The following is a 17,424-nucleotide window of genomic DNA, read 5'->3' as shown; positions in this document are numbered from 1 at the left end:
TTTGAGTCAGTATTTTTGAGTGGTGTAAGATAGGGGTCTAATTTCATTCTGTTGCATGTGAATATCCGATTTCCCCAACACCATTTGTCCTTTCCTTCATTGCGTATTCTCGGCCTCCATGTCAAATATTAGTTAACCCATACATGCTTGGGTTTTCTTCTGGGCCCTTGATTCTGTTCCATTGGTCTATGTGTCTGTTTTTTTTTTTTTTTAAGATTTTATTTATTTATTTGACAGACAGAGATCACAAGTAGGCAGAGAGGCAGACAGAGAGAGAGGGGGAAGCAGGCTCTCCACCGAGCAGAAAGCCCGATGCGGGGCTCGATCTCAGGACCCTGAGATCATGACCTGAGCTGAAGGCAGAGGCTTAACCCACTGAGCCACCCAGGCGCCCCTATGTGTCTGTTTTTAATGCCAATACCATACTGTTTTTCTTACTATAACTTTGTAATATGGTATGAAATCAGAAAGTGTGATGTCTCCAGCTTTGTTCTTCTTTCTCAGGATTGCTTGGGCTATTTAGAGTCTTTTATGGTTCCATACAAATTTTAGGATCACTTTTTCTATTTTTGTGAAAAATGCCATTGGAACTTTGACAGGGATTACATTGAATCTATAGATGGCTTTGGGTAGTGTGGACATTTTAACAACATAAAGTCTTCTGATCCATGAACATGAAATATCTTTCCATTGATTTATGTTTTCTTCAATGTCTTATAATTTTCACTGTAGTGATCTTTCACCCCCTTAGTTATATTTACTCCTAAGTATTCTATTCTTTCTGGTGCTGTTGTAAATGAGACTGTTTCATTTCTCTTCCAGATCGTTCATTGTTAGTGTATAGATACACACTGATTTTTGTGTGTTGATTTTGTAACCTGCAACTTTACTAAATTTATTTATTAGTTGTAACAGGTTTTCCAGTGGCATCTTTGGGGTTTTATGCATAGAAGATCATATCATTTGCAGAGACAATTTTGCTTTTTCTTTTCTGATTTGGAGCTCCTCCCCTCCTTTTTTTGTCTTGTCTAGGTGCTCTGCCTAAGACTTCCAGCACAATGTTGAGCAAGAGTAGTCAGAGTGGGCATTCCTGCCTTGTTCCTGATCTTAGGGCAAAAGCTTTCAACCTTCCTCCATGAGTATGATGCTAGCTGTGGGTCTGTCATATAGGGCCTTTATTATGTTGAGGTACATTCCTTCTATACCCAATTTGCTGAGTTTTCATCATGAAAGGATGCTGAATTTTATCAAATGCTTTTTCTGTGTCTATCAAGACCAGCATCTATAATCCTTTTTTCTAGTTTCATTGAGATACTACTGACATATAATATTGTGTAAGTGTGAGGCACACAACATAGTGATTTTATGTATGTATAGATTGCAAAATGATTACCACATTAAGGTTAGTTAACACACTCATCATCTCACATAGTTACAATTTTTTTGTGTATGTGTGTGGTAAAAACTTTAAGAAATCTACTCTCTTAGCAACTTTCAAATATACAATACAGTATTGGTGACTGTAGTCCCCATGCCTTACTTATTATGGAATATATTAATCTCATAAGTGGAAGTTTGTGCCCTTTGACTACCTTCACCCACTTCCCCCAAGCCCCATTTCCCATTCCTGGCAACCACTGATCAGTTCTGTTTCTCTGAGTTCGAGTTTTCTTATATTCCACATAGAAGCAAAACCACGTTGTCACAAACAGGCATCTACTTTTTTAATAGGCTCCCACGTGATGGCAATGCTCCTGGTGTGGGTGGGGACCACACTTAAAGTCAAGATTTCGAGCTACCTACCAAATATCGTGAACATGCACATTTTTTGAGAGGAGGCGATTCACAGTTGCCGTCAGGCTCAAGCAGTCTGTGACATGAAAAACATCAAGAACCACTGCCTTAAAGAAATCAAGCTATAAGCAGCTGAGTTAAGAAGCCTTCATGAGATTTGAAAATACAAATTTGAAAAGAGACTAATATAGACACACATGATGGAGACCAAAGGGAGGCTCTTAATTTGTGGGAAGGAAAAAGGCTGTTCTTTTTAATGTTCCCTTTCTCTTGAGGTTGGGGAGAGGGGAGTGGGGAGAGGGGAGTGGTTTTCTTTATTTCTCTGGCCTGTTTTAAGCTCAGTGCCTCCGTGCTGTTGATCGGGCCCTCTGGAATTTTCCGGTTCTTCTGCTGCTCCCCCACCATTTTCAGAGAGCAAGATAAGGAGACGGAAATGAAATAAAACACAAAACCTTCTGGGACCGAATGATCACCAGGGGTTGCTTTAAAACACAGATCCCCCAGGCCCCAAGCTAGAGCCTAGGAATCAGCATATGTAAAAAAACACCTCACGGGTCTTTGACGTAGCCCTCCCCAACCTTGTTGTGAGAAACCCTGACCTATTATTTTCCAAGTGTTATTCTGGCTTGAAGAAAACAAATTAAATCTCTAGGTGCATCACAAATCTAATTTCTCAGCTACCTGTGGTTATGAAAGCTAGGCATCTCTCTTTTCTTATTACACTTCCAGCTAGGGTCATTTCCTCCTAAGATTCGAACTCCCCTGTGCCCTGAGGTTAAGTCGGAGCATTTCTCCTTATTTGGCTTCCTAATTGCAGGGAAGAGCTACTTGGCTGTGTTTTGCAATCTCTCCGTACCCTGGAGGTGCGCCATCTCAGTGGTGGACCTAGTACTTTCTCTTTGCAACATGTTTTGTAGCGTCAGTAAACTTTATAAAGTGCTTCAGGAGCTCTTTGGACCAGAGGCATTGCATAAAGAGATTATGCAAACAGAATGGCATCCACATTGCAGGCAGGTGGCGAGACATTTTCTCTCCTGCCCTCCTACCTGCCCCAGTCCCGGGAAGAATTTGAGCACAGATCTGCTGGGAAGCCTTTGCAGAGAAAGGCTGAGCTGTTGGGAGGGTAAAGTTGATAACATGAACTGGTAACAGCTGCAGGCTGGAGGAAGCCTCGTGGGATGTGATAGCTTGAGATGCTGGATGCTAATGCTTTGAGCAGGAAAATCTATGGACTGAGGATGTAATAATATCACCATTTACTGAGCATCTACTATAGGTCAGGCGCTGAACTAGGAATCTGCCTATATACCTTTTCTTAGTCTATACTCATTGCAATGCTGGGAGGAAAGTCATTTTTAATCTCCATACGCCAAAAAGGGAAACTGAGGCTCAGGGCAATGTGGTGAATTCGCTCCCTATAATACAACTGCTAAGTGGAAAATCTCGGATTCAAAACTGTGTTCCTTCCACCACAAACGTCTTCTTGCCACCACTCAGCTCTGCCTCCATTCATATCTGAGAGGTAAATGGACAGAGGAAGATGACAGGAGACATGAAAGGCCGATGCTTCATCCCACACAAATCCCTTTCTGGCACATTTTTATGGTGAGGGTACAGAAGGCAAGCTGAGGACAAAGCAGAAGCTGACACCTTGCAAACCCTCCCCCCACCCAGGGGATATATGTGACATTCCTCAGGCATTCCGGGCTGCCCTAAAGGAAGAACAAATATCGAACTTGTAGAGATCACAATCCTGCAAGACCCGAGTCTCCCTCAGTTTACAAATGTCCTAGTGATTTACAAGGAAGAAGCTTTCTTATCAACAGCCTAACTTCCAGAGACCCATAACTCAGTTCCTAAAGCCCTAACATCATCCTCCCCTCCATAAAATTGAGGGAGGCTGAGGCAGAGGGAAATGTCAATAAAGCTGAATTTCCTCTATACTTAAAGCTCATTGACAAGGACGTGTGATAGCAGGAGTGTGATATTCCTCTGGGAAGCTCCCAACTATCTTACTGTTAATGCCTTAGTAAAAGGAAAAACAACCTTAACTTGACAAATAGCAAAGCCTCAGGTATCCTGTGTGTCTTCTTTAATTCATGAGAGTTCTTTCAAAACCTCCCTTTTTCCTTACCTCCCCAATCACCATCGTATATAATCAGCCCCCCGCCCCCAACCCCAGGTAGCAGCTCTTTCTGCCCACGGGTCCTTGTTCCTGTGCTTTAATAAACCACCATTGTGCACCAAAGATGTCTCAGGAATTCTTTACTGGCCATTGGCTCCGGACTCCACCCCACTGAACCTCACCTATATTCCCAAACCACATCATTTATGCCAAGTTTTGGGATATTGCTGCTGTGACAAAGGCACTACTTCTTTTAGGTTGCACAGGAAAAATATTTCCATTTCTGCCGAAGCAAAAATCTAATTTTGAAAGTAAGTAGATGAGGACACTATTTTGAAAATCACAACTCAAGATATTTTTTTTCTTTGTCCATGTTTCTCCTCTCCCACTATCTTATGAGTCATAAGGTTTAGGGCCGGGGAAAGAAGGGGAGGAATCAAAGATTGTCCATAAGAAAGGGGAAAATGAACAAAAGGTGCTTCTATTTCACTGGGACAGGAAGTTTTTTGGCTTCGGGAAAAAGATCCAGGAAAGAGAAAGACATTTAAGAGATCAGATACCAGTGTCCTTACTTCTTCCCATGCTAATGGCTGAATCCCAAGAGGAGAAGATGCACCAATAAAATATTCCCCATGGTTTGATGGGTGATGCCCAAAAGAGGGGGGCTCATGTCCTATCCTCCTCTATAAGACTCTGGGAAGAAAGCTCACAAGGCACTCCGCAGGCATACAGTACTCACTGGAACTCAATGTTCCAGAACATGACCTAGGTTTTATTGAGTTCATCTCTTTGAAATGTGCCATAGGCTTCTGATCTAATCATTTTAGACAACTTTTAACTTAGTTTTGTCATTACAAAGAGTCCTCTTTACCAATCAGATTTGTGAAACACATCCATGATTTCTTCTCTTACTCTTTTTGTTTGAGTAGCCTAACCCAAGGAGTTGAATTTCATAAAAGGCCAGAAGAACAAGGCATCTCCTGTGGATGCTGAAACCTGTGAGTCCTTACATGCCAAAGGGTAGAAGTGGTCCCTCACTGCCTGCTCTATTCCTGACAATACTGCATGGATATGAGCCATGGCATTAACACTATGTGTTCCTAGTAATGACACACAAAGAGAGGGTAGGCTGAGATGGCAGTGCCTCTTGGGGAGTAAGTACTTCTTTATGTGAATTCATTCGTGCGCATGGGATGACCTTATTTTAAGGAAATGGTGTCAAATATTGCAGTTGTTGCATGTACTGAAAGTACATGAGGACCCAAGCATGTTTGGAGCTGCCTGATTTTATTATGGTGGTTCCTTGATATCATCACTATGTCCATCCTGGCTATCAGCTTTGACACTTGTTGAGCTGATTGCAAGGGAGTTTCAATTTGTTTATGGTTTCTAATGTCCATGTCCTTTAGTAGTGCCCTGCCCTATCTGGGCTTAGCTTTTTGTCTTGTCTTGGCCAATGGGAAAACAGCATATGTGACATGGAGCAAAGACGTGGAAAGTACTTATATATTGGGGCTTGTCTTCTTGGTGCTCTTGGAATCTTGCCACCAAGCCCAGGCTAGCCTACTGGAGGATGAGATACCATGTGGAAAAAAACTGGTAGTGAGCCAGCCCCAGGCAGCTGGGTAGCTGGTTATAGGTATATGTGTGAGTCTCAACCAAGGTCGACCAGGGTAGCTCAAATCAGCAGAACCAGCTAGTTAAGTCCAATCTAAATCGATGACACCCAGACTCATGAGATCAATAAACAGTTGTACCCTTAAGCCACTACATGTTTAGGTGGTTTGTTATGCAACTGAATCAATACAGGTATCAAGCACATGATTTGGTCAGTCTGCTCAGAATGGTTTGGGGTTGGGGGATGACCTCATGAAGGGCAGATGAATTAAACAATGCAAATTTATTAATATATTAAGAAGCAAGACTGATAGGTAGACAGGATGATTATCAGTGCATTTTCTCCTTTAGGAGAATTTAATGGGAATCCAAATGATAACTCAAAAGGCAGCCTTGATAGCAAAAATATCAGCCTTAGGGAGACAACTGCTCGATTTGAGAGCTAGCTTGCTGCATCCATGTCTACTCTCATTATATCATACATTTACAAAAGGGAGAGGGAGAGAGATCAACCATGTTCAGGTGCAATGAGCCTCCTCTTCCCTGGAGAGGCTGGAGTTATATATACAGATTTTCCCACTTTGGGGTCCCCTTCCCTAGAATCCATGAGAACTGCACTGAATATGTCTCTCTGAAGTCACAGTCAGGTTACTTGGCTTATACTTGGAAATTATGATATTTTACAAATCAGCTTTTATTATAGGTTATTTCCGGCCTTTCATGTTTAAGATCTTTGATCCTATGCATTTTAATGTTATGGGAGGAATGGATTGGGTTGAGATGGACAGTTGATGGAGAGGCTACTGCACTGGTCCAGACAAGGGAAATGGTTATTAAGATTAAGCTGTTGGCTGTGCAGATGGAGAGAAGTAGATGGATTTGAGAGAGTTTGGAGGTTGGGCAGTCAGGACTGGATGAAGTTGGGGAAAAAGGGAGGGATCAAGGGTGGTGCCTAGTTTTAGGATGGAGCAGTTTGGTGGTGCCATTTGCCATATGAGATAAATACCTTTTATCTTTGTTGTTGTTGTTGTCCTATGGAAAAACATGGACACAGAGGCATTAACCAGGATGATTTGGGCACAGTTCTGGCACCACTAAGCCCTTAAAAAGTGTCAGGTTTTATTTTCATTGCCTAGTCATGGAGCTAGTCTGACTCCAATGTCTCCACTCCAAGCCAGTGCTGCTCAAAGTTTAATGTGCTTATGAATCACCTGCATATCTTGTTAACGTGCAGATTCTGATTCGGCCTAGAGTAGGCCTTTCAATTCTTTATTTCTCATAAGGTTCCAAGTGGTGTCAACACTCCTAGTCCACAAACCATTCTTTGAGGGACAGGGAATGGGAACATTTACGTGAACAAGGGATTGCTATACACACTTTAATAATAGTAACAATAACTCTTTGTCAGCCATAAGAGCTGAACACTTACAGAATGTGGGTAAAGTCTGATCCACAGCCACTCGAGTTTGTCTTTGAGGTTTCAATTCTAAACTGTTCATGCAAGCAGTTGGGTTGGCTCCTGGAAGAGAAGAGGCAGGCTATGAAGAAGTCTCATGCAAAGAGACTGGAACACCCAAATGGTGCTGATTAATTTGTTTTGATTTTGTGTATCCAAAGCTATGGCTTGTAGCCTTTTCGGTGAAACTGAAATGTTCAGACAAGAATTAACCTTAATCTTCTTCTTTTTTTTTTTTTAACCTTAATCTTCTAAGAAGAAACAGAATAGTTTTCTCCAGAGCAAGGTATAGCACAACTTCCCTGGGCATTCCAACGGAGACCTAGGGCAGCCTTGTATAGAATGCCCTTGAAATGCAAGTGACTGAATGACGTTTGGCATTCTTTAATGCATAAAGACTCACCCCTCTTTAAGAAGCTATCTCCAGTAGTTGACAGAAGATAAAGAGCTATCGCAGGCTGTCAGAAAATATCCAACTACATTAGTACAGGATCAGTTGGCTTGCGCAACAATTTAACCCAGGATGCTGTTGACAGATTTCTTAAGCAGCTCCATCAAACTGCATGCAACCTGACAGCATTTTTAAGTACTGAGCCCACATTTTTTGTCAAAGAAAAACATTTTAAGCTGAATTCTCTCGGGGGGGGGGTGTCAAGGTGTAAAATAGCTTTCATGGGCTGTCAGAGGAATCATGGTGAGTTAGCATCAGAAGTGATTTTGATCACCAAACTTCAGGGCTGGAAAAAATGGAGAATCCATAGAAGTCACAAAATCTCAGAGCTGGGAGGAACTGAACAGTGGAGAAAGGTGGGACTCAAAGAGGTGAAACGACTCAGAGTAAGTCACACAACTAGTGAATGACCATCCTGAGTATTGGTTCCTGACACAATTGATCGACTTAACACTAATCATTTTGTTAAACCCTACGAACTGGAATTTTGCAGAGCCCACATTTTCCATGGGGGGATTTTTATTTTATTTTTTATTTTAAAAAAGATTTTATTTATTTATTTGAGAGAGACCACAAGTAGGCAGAGAGGCAGGCAGAGGGGGAGGAGGAAGCAGGCCCCCTACTGAGCAGGAAGCGGCTGTCTCCAGACCTTGAGATCACGATCTGTGCCTGTGCCGAAGGTAGACGCTTAACCCACTGATCCACCCAGGCGACCCTCCATGGAGGGATTTATTAAAGCACTGGGGGGATAGGGTAAAAAGGAGTCCTCCATGTATAGATAGAAGGCTTTGGCCATCTTCTGTCTTTGAAAAAAAAAAAAAGCTTTAGAAGCATTCCACATTCCACAAATAGGAGACTCCTGACATTATCTCCCCTCTTCCCAGGAGAGTTTAAATCAGATGAAGAAATTTCTTTCTTCTGAAGGTTAACATGAGCTAAAAGGTGCTCATGAGAAAGAAGGAAAGATGGTCCTTGCTTCATGAGGGTTCCTACCTAAAGAGTTTTTTTAGGGATGACAAAGGTATGTTCCATACATTAATTATATAAGAAAATTATTTAATTTTTATGCCTTTGATCTTCTCTGATTTTAGTTCTGTTTTTCTGAAGTTCTATAGTAAAATTCCTATAGAAAAATACTGAGTCCTCTTTTACATGACCTAAGGAAAGAAGGGTATTGGCTCCTACCTAGGCGACAATAGCCAGGAGCCTCCCTTGCAGGATTCAGGCACAACACCCAGCATGGCACTGAAGGCCACTAATGATCTGGCTCCTGTCCTGCCGACACACACCTACTATTCAGCCATGGGAAACCCTATTTCTTTTCAAAATGCATCTCCCTTTTCCCTAACTCTGTTTCTTTGCACTTGCCCTTCAATCTGCCTGGAATATCTAAGACCCCCTCCCTTCTACTCTAACGTTTGCTCATCCGGTTAGACCAGGTCAGGGTCTCCTCCTCTGTGAAGACACCTGCAGGGTCTGTGGTCAGAAGCAGTGGCTCTGTCTTCTTGCTATTTAGAGCACTCTGATCTTACTTGAGCCAGAGGGTCTTGTAATGACTCATTTACATGTGTGTCTCTCCACAGTGATGGGCAGGCCCAGGCTGCTTGTGAGTCGCCGGGAGAGCTCCCGAAAAACTACTGCTCTCCTGGCCTACACCCCTAGAGATTCTGATTTGAAAGGCATAGGGTGGGTTGAGGGTCACTAGGACCGCTTTATGCAGAAGCTCCCCCAGGTGATTCTAATGTGCAGCCAGCAATGAGGAATACTGTGATTAGAAGGTCAGCTCTTTGCAGACCCTAGGCTTATTTTTTTTCATTATCCCCCCATAAGTGCTCAGTGTCTCCAATGAACGTAGGTGAACCCAGAAAGTGAAGCCAGTCAAAATCGGCCCCTCTCAACACACAATTGCTTATTTCATTGAATGATCCATGCTTCAAAGGGGATTTAAGTCCAAGGAGTAGGGGGAGACACGTGTGCAAACTTCATAGAGGAAAATGGGGCCAGCGTTGATATCTTCCAGTGATATGACTGCTGGCATCCAAATATACTATTTAAAAAATAGACCTACAAGGAAGCTGCCTAGAGAATCATCGGTTTGCCACTAAGGATGGCAGAAGTGTGAGGAGGTATGGTTAGGGTTTATTGAATCCCTCATGAGACTCATTCCTGGAAGAGCTGCGTCCCACTCCCAGCAATGTCACTTACTAGTTCTGTGATCTTGCTCAAGGTACTTCACTTGTCTGTCCTCATTTTTCCCATCTGCAAAGTGGGATGCTGATGTCATTACTGGTAACTGGCTTCCTAGGATTATCGTGATGATTCATGAAATTAACATACATAAAGCACCTAAAACAATATCTGGTATATAATAAACTCCCAGTGAATGTTAGCTCCTTTTATTATTGTTATTATTATTGTTGTTGTTGTTGATGTTATTTCTAGGGGAGGTAGAGGCTTTGCTGGAGCACGAAGCTGAAGAAGCTGAAGCTGACGAGTGAAGCAGAGAAATAGATAAATGAGGTCTTACTGTTGTCCTCTACTCTCTGTTATCTAGTATCCTTGATCTAATGTGTTAGAAGGAGTGATGCCTTTTATCTTTAAAGTATAAATGAAAAAGAGTTTGGGAGATGCCTTGGGGCACCTTGTCCATTCAACTAGAGAATGACCAATGATGGCACTCAGCTTTTCAAAGGGAAGCCTCAAGTGCATCGTTTAAGCAGGGAAGCCTCAAGTGCATCGTTTAAACACAACTGGCTTGGGGGCTGTGGCCCAGAATATCCTTGCTTCCCTACAGTCCTGCTGGGGGCAATTTCAGGTTTAAAGTCTTACATATATACATACATATTATATATATATATATATATATGTCCTTCTCTATCAGTTGTTTTTCTTAGGCAATGCTGAGAACCTAGCACATATTTCAGTTAAAGTCATTTTCTTCAGAAATGCTATTGATTCACAGAAAATGTATTTTATGACATCTTCTCTGAACTTCTTACATGACTTTGGAGAAGTAACCCTTTGCCACTACGTGGTTCTATCTAATGGAGAATACAGAGAATATGGCCATCAACTGCATGTCACACAGAAATCACAGTACCTCTGGGTTCAATCTCAGCATGAAAACCACATTCTTGTTTTCTTTTTCTTTTTAAGATTTTACTTATTTATTTGAAAAAGAGTGAGAGCTAAAGAGAGAGAGAAAGAGAGAGAGCACACAGAGGGAGAGGGAAAGAGAGAAACACAATTCCCTCTGGGCAGGGGGCCTCGACACAGCTTGATCTCAGGACTCTGGGATCATGACCTGAGCTGAAGGCACATGCTTAACCGACTGAGCCCCCCAGGCCCTGAAAACCACATTTTCAATCGATAGGCCTAATTTAATTCATTAAGAAAATAAAGATAATTTATAGATTTAATATTTTGGCATAGGAATCCTTCAGAATGTGGCTGTACTTGGAGATAGGGACTTTATTTTTATTTTTTTAAGATCTTATTTATTTATTCGACAGAGAGAGATCACAAGTAGGCAGAGAGGCAGGCAGAGAGAGAGGAGGAAGCAGGCTCCCCACCAAGGAGAGAGCCTGATGCGGGGCTCGATCCCAGGACCCTGGGATCAGGGCCTGAGCCAAAGGCAGAGGCTTTAACTCTCTGAGCCACCCAGGCACCCCAAAGATAGGGACTTTAAAGAGGTAAATTAAAGCAAGGCCATTAGGGTGGGTGCTAATCCAGTCTGACTGGTGTTTTTAAAAGAAAAGTAGATTAGGACGCACAGAGAGACATCAGCAGGAACACCACTGGATAATCCCGTGAAGAGGTAGCAAGAGGTTGCCACCCACAAGCCAAGGAGAGAGCCCTTAGAATAAACCAACTCTGCCAGCACCTTGGATTTCCAGCCTCCAGAAGTGCGAGGAATGGAAATTTCTAGTGGGATTTTGTTACGACAACCCTAGTGAATCCTCCCCTTGTCCCAGTTCTGATCCCAAGGTATTGGATCAGCACTATTCTGGTCTGTTCTTTCTCTTCCTGGATGGATATTGCCGGCAGCGGGCACGAGGATGATAACTCTTTGGTCTGCATCAGGGTGACCCAGCCCCAGGTGTGCAAAGCATCATTTATGCAAACATGTCAGATCCAGAGTAGTCTCAGCCTCCCACAGGGCTGAGCCCTTGTGTAATGTTGCAGCCTCTTCTGACCCAGTGCCCTTGTCCCCTCCTCCAGAGCAGCGCAAGGTCTCTGCCATGACTATTAAATTAGATCAAGAGTTTATTTCTCATTGGTTCACTTTCTGTAAAATTCATTTGAGAGACCTTGGCTGTAACTACTGCAGCTTTACTGCTTGTCTTGCTTAAGACGACAAATTTTAGCCATGCTGGCAAGTAAATCATTTTTGTGGCCACATTATGCTGACTAATATGACATAATCCAAATTAATTTATTCAAAAGAGTACATTCCCAGCCCAAGAATATTCAGCATGTTCACAGCTTTCCTGTTTCCGATGGGAGATCATCAAAACATCTATTAGGACTTATTTCATAAGTCTTACAGCTAAATATGCAACTTCTTCTTTTTTTAATTTTTAAAAAAATTTTTAAAAATTTTACTTATTTATTTGCGAGAGAGAATGAGAGGGAGAGAGAGAGAGCATGAGAGGGGGGAGGGTGAGAGGGAGAAGCAGACTCCCTGCTGAGCCGGGAGCCGGATGTGGGACTTGATCCCAGGAATCTAGGATCATGACCTGAACCAAAGGCAGTCGTGTAACCAACTGAGCCACCCAGACACCCTATGCAACTTACTCTTGAGAAGATTCCCTATAAATTAGCTGATGCTTGTTTTCCTTTCCTCAACTTCCATGGACAAATAATTAAAACCAGTTAACAATTACAATAACAACACTTAGAATGATACATAACAAATACTGCACATTTTCTTGGTTGAGACATTGTGGTACACAGTTACTCTTATATTGCTCATTCATTACTTAAAAAATAATTTTATGCATTAGTTGCTGTCAATATCTTCATTCTGCAAATGAGGAAATAGAAATGTAAAGAGGTTGCCAAAACTTGCTATAGAACTTTATGGAATAAAAGACAAAGTGTTGCCATCAGATTTTTTTTGTTTGTTTTGAGAGAGAGAGAGAGAGAGAGATTGAATGGAGGGAAAGGGCAAAGGGAGAGGGAGAGGAAGAATCTCAAGCAGGCTCCACACCCAGTGCAAAGCCCAGCATGGCGCTTGATCTCACAACCCTGAGATCATGACCTGAGCTGAAATCAAGAGTTGGACGCTTAACTGACTGAGCCACCCAGGCGGCCCCATCAGTATTTAAGATATTTTATTTTTAATAACAAAAAGTGTTTATAAAATCTGCACATATCTGGGGAACAGTGTGATGCAATGAGGGGAAAAACATACTCTTTAGAACCAGACATGGTTGGCTTAAAATCTTGGCTCAGCTCTTGACTAACTCTATGACCTTGGAAAAATTACTGTACTTAGCTAAGCAATAGTAGATTCAACTATCAATGTGGTTCTTATGATACCTCTCACAGTAGGGACATATATTTTGGCTGCTTTGGGGTACTTAGGAGCTGAATTACTGGGAGGGAGGTATGGTAAAAATTTATATTTAACTTTTTAAGATACTACCATGCTATTTTCCAAAATGGCAGTGTTATTTTAAATTCCCATCAGCAGTGTATGAGTTCCTGTTTCTTGACATTTGTTATGGTCTGCTGTATTGATTACAGCTGTCCTAGCCATTGTAGTGGGTATGCAGTGGTGTCTCATGGTGATGTGAATTGAATTTGCTTTCCCTTAATGACCAATAGTGATGAGCATCTTTTCATGTTCTTAATATTCATTTATATATTTCCTTTGCTAAAATGTCTATTCAGATCTTTTGCCAATGTTTTAATTGGGTTGTTTGTCTTATTGATTTGTAAGAGTTCTTTGTAGCTTCTGGATAAAAGTCTGCTGGAATTCTTTTACATTAGTTCTGAATTTTCCAACATCAAGTGCACCACACTATGCAGAATATCTAACAAGTATTTGACAAGAATGACTCTGACAATGCTATTCGATTCAATTTAGTTGAACAGATTGTTATTGAGTTGCGACTATGTGGTAAGCATATTCTAGGCACTGGAGATTCAGTAGAGAATATAACAGACAAAATCTCTGTTCTCTGAGAAGTGAGGGGTCGTCATTAATGGTTGCATGGCTGTAGGGTAGAAAAGACTGGAATTTGTGCCGGACAGTCCCCTTTGAGGCTCAGGCTCTCGGCTTCTACTCTCTACAGCCTGGGCACAAGTGTAGTGAAACATGCTGAACTTCTGTTCAAGAATCTCATTCCTAACATGGCTCAAATTGCTTTGATCACATTTGGCATCATGTAAATCCTCAATTCCAGGAGTTCTCCATATTTCAAAGTGAAAACTGGCATGGAGTACAACTATACTTAGGTTAATCCTATAGAAGATACTGGTTTTTTACATGCCGTATATATACAACCCTGCATTTTCCTTCAAAGGCTTAACTTCTGCCAGAAACTTACGAGCTGGGTCGTAGTTCTCTCTTTCTCTAACACAACACTGTCCTTTTCTATTTTTCCATATTGTTGGCCTAAAACCCCTTCCTCAGAAGTTCTGGGGACCAATCTCACCAGATCTATAGGTAGGGAATTTGATTCCGTATCTTTAGGAAGTAGGCTACTAAAAGATCAATGGAGTCAGTTGCCTTGATGTCAGGAGTTTCTCTGCGATGGCAGAGAGGCTGGGAAACCTTTGATTACAATACCTCCCCAGCCTGCCCTTCTATTAGCAGCGGTCCCAGCAGGCATTTCTGGTGATGGCGGCTCCCTGCCATCTCAGCTCACAGCAGCTTCCGGGAACAGCTCCTCCTCGTGGATGCAGCTTTCTCAATGGCGGCTTCCAGCTGCTTCTGCTGCCTGCTCTCCGGAGTTCTACCCTCCAGGACCACTTCTGACAACTCTCTCCACAAAAGTTCACTGTTGAGCCTCTTCTGCTCTTTCAAAATGTGCTTTACACAGAGCTGTTTTTAGGATGAGAGCTGGCTGTTACATCCCAGGCGGCCACAAATGGAGCTGCTCCCTCTGGCTGTGCTGTGACCTTTCTGCTTTTTTCCTGCTCCAGGCCTCCCGGGAGGCCATGGACTAGGTGGGGAGGCAGCATCCTCATGGAGTTGGAGGCACAGAATTTGGTACCAGGCGGACCTATGGCCTGAGGCAGGCTCTGCCTCTTCTTAACCACATGATCTTAGGCAAGTGACTTAATCTTCGTAGTCCTCAGTTTCCTTTTCTATAAAATGGGGGGGGGATACATTTTCCTATCTCCTGGGTTACTTTGAGGAGTCAAGGAAAAGCAAATAATAATATCATAGTAGCTAATATTTACTGGGTTCTGATAATGGGCCAGCTACTATGATATTTGATGCCGAATAAATATTGCTTGAATAACCAAACTATGGAAGGGACTCACAAACATCCCTAAGTTCTTTACATGTGGTTTAAGGACATCCTAGAAAATTGGCAGAAGCAACAACTGCTTGCTCTTTCCAGAACAGTGCCATGTCTTTACTCCCACCTTTTCCACTTGGATAGCTGGAGTGCTCTTCTTCCCTCCTTCACGGGGGGACCACTCAGCTTTCAGATCTACCTTAAATGTCATATATCATGTACGACATATGTCCCCAGCCTTCCCCATGTGCATTTATCTAATATTTCCCCCCTGTATTGCATTATAATATTTGTCTTCTTTATCAGACTTCGAATACTTGAGATAGAATTTTTGCCTTATCTATCTAAACACTTTCCTGCCAGCATGTACTAAGTATAGAAAGTTATTTGAGATATTTTGGTTTTTTTTTTTGTATATGTATTATATGTTCAAAATCTTGTGTTTTACATTTACAGCACATCTCAGTTTGGATTAGCCACATTCCAAGGGCTTGGTAGACACATGTAGCGAATAGATACTGGATTGGACAACATAGTTCCCGGTGCTGCATCTCCCATATTGTCCTGGTCTTTGTGCACATCAATTATAGCACTTAAAACAGATTTTATTACAAATGAACTGTTCCTGTATCTGTTTCCTATGAGCACTTCTAGGATGAGGATTTTGCTTTACTTGCCTTTACATCCCCATTCTCTGATGTAGTGCTTACCCTATTGTAAGTTCTCAAGAAATAATTATCAAATGAAGATTATAGATATCATTTATTGGGCGACTACTAAGTGCCTGGGACTTTGTACCTGATATTTCATTTCATCATTACAAAAGCTTGCTTGGTCATCCCCAGTTTGCCAATAATACAATGGTGACTCAGAAATTTTTTTTTTTTTTTTTAAGATTTTATTTATTTGACAGAGAGACAGAGATCACAAGTAGGCAGAGAGGCAGACAGGGAGAGGAAGGGAAGCATGTGGGGCTCGATCCCAGGACTCTGGGATCATGACCTGAGCTGAAGGCAGAGGCTTTAACCCACTGAGCCACCCAGGCGCCCCGTGACTCAGAAAGTTTAAGAGACTTCCTAAAAGTTATGAAGTTTAAAGAAGCAAAGCTGGGATTTTAAGAAGAAAACTTTCTAGCAAAATTTTCTGGCTTGAAAACTGGAACACAGCTGGGGCACTTGGGTGGCTTAGTGGGTTAAATATCTGACTCTTGATTTCGGCTCAGGTCATGATCGATCAATATATGGGATCGATCTCCCCTGTTGGGCTTCATGCTGGGCATGGAGCTTGCTTGAGACTCTCTCTCCCTCTCTCCCCCTGCCTCAAATAAATAAATAAATCTTAAAAAAATAAATTTGGAACACGGCTCTCATCAGTGCATGTGGGTTCCATCCCAGCCTCATTTCTAATTGGATGATCTTTGGCATAACATTGAACCCCTTGAGCCTTAGGTTCCTCTTTATAAAATGAATGAACTGAAATAGCTAATGTCTAGGGTCTCTTTTAGTTTTGCTTGCTGCAATTATAACTTCTTACATATAATTGAGTCATTTTTTCTCCATATCTAAGTGGTTTCCCAGAGAATAAACTATCTCCCAAATTAGGTATACTTATGTCACTTGGTTACCTCCAAAGAGTGACTATATATTCATCTGATTTTATTGTAGGAACTGTGAATAAAAATTAAATTTTTATGAATAGAATTCTTTTTCTTTTCTATAGTGCGTGAAAAAGTAAAGGCTGTTTTATTGTCATTCTTACTTGATTCTAATGCTTTAACACTGGTTTCCCCATTTAATTAATTTAAAGAACTCTAACGAACCTTGTGAGCCTATGCTTAATTTTAACAAGGAGAGCATTTGTTTTCCCCTGAATATTCTCTCCCCAGTTCTCACAATCTTCCCTTCACTAGCTGACATTTAAAAACGAAGCTCAGGGGCACTATAAAAAACCCTTACATTGAAATGAAATTTAGGTGGGAAAGTCTCCCATAGTCCCTTCCAGCCTTAACTTCATTTCCTACAAATTGTGTAATGGTGGCATTACATATTCAGGGGTTTTTGGAAGTGGAACTCATAAGCAGTTGATGGTGGGGGAATGAATCGTGCTCTACACAGTTCTAGAGCACGGGCTGGCAAACAGCCTGAGGGCAAAATCCAGCTTGCAGCTGGTGTTGATAAATAGTTTTATGGCACACAGCCACGCTTAGTTGTTTATGGACTGTCTACTGTTGGGGGGTATATAGAAAATATTTATTATCTAGGCCTTGACAGGAAACGTTTGTTGACCTCTGTTTATAGAGTACATTGCTTTGGTTTACTAAGAATCTGTGGGAACAGCCTCTGTCATGAGGTATATCAAGATTCTGAAGTGGCCTAATTCTTCAGGGGAGTTTACAAAAAGCCCAGCTGGAACCCAAGTTTGGCAAAAAAAGTTTGAGAAGAAGAAACAGACTCTGGATTCACACTGCTGGATGAAAAAGTTACTTCACGTTGGTTGAGATACA

Source organism: Lutra lutra, chromosome X (genome assembly GCF_902655055.1).
Source record: "Lutra lutra chromosome X, mLutLut1.2, whole genome shotgun sequence".
Lineage (NCBI taxonomy): Eukaryota > Metazoa > Chordata > Mammalia > Carnivora > Mustelidae > Lutra > Lutra lutra.
The sequence above is the reverse complement of the archived record's forward strand: the minus strand, read 5'-3'. Positions refer to the sequence as shown.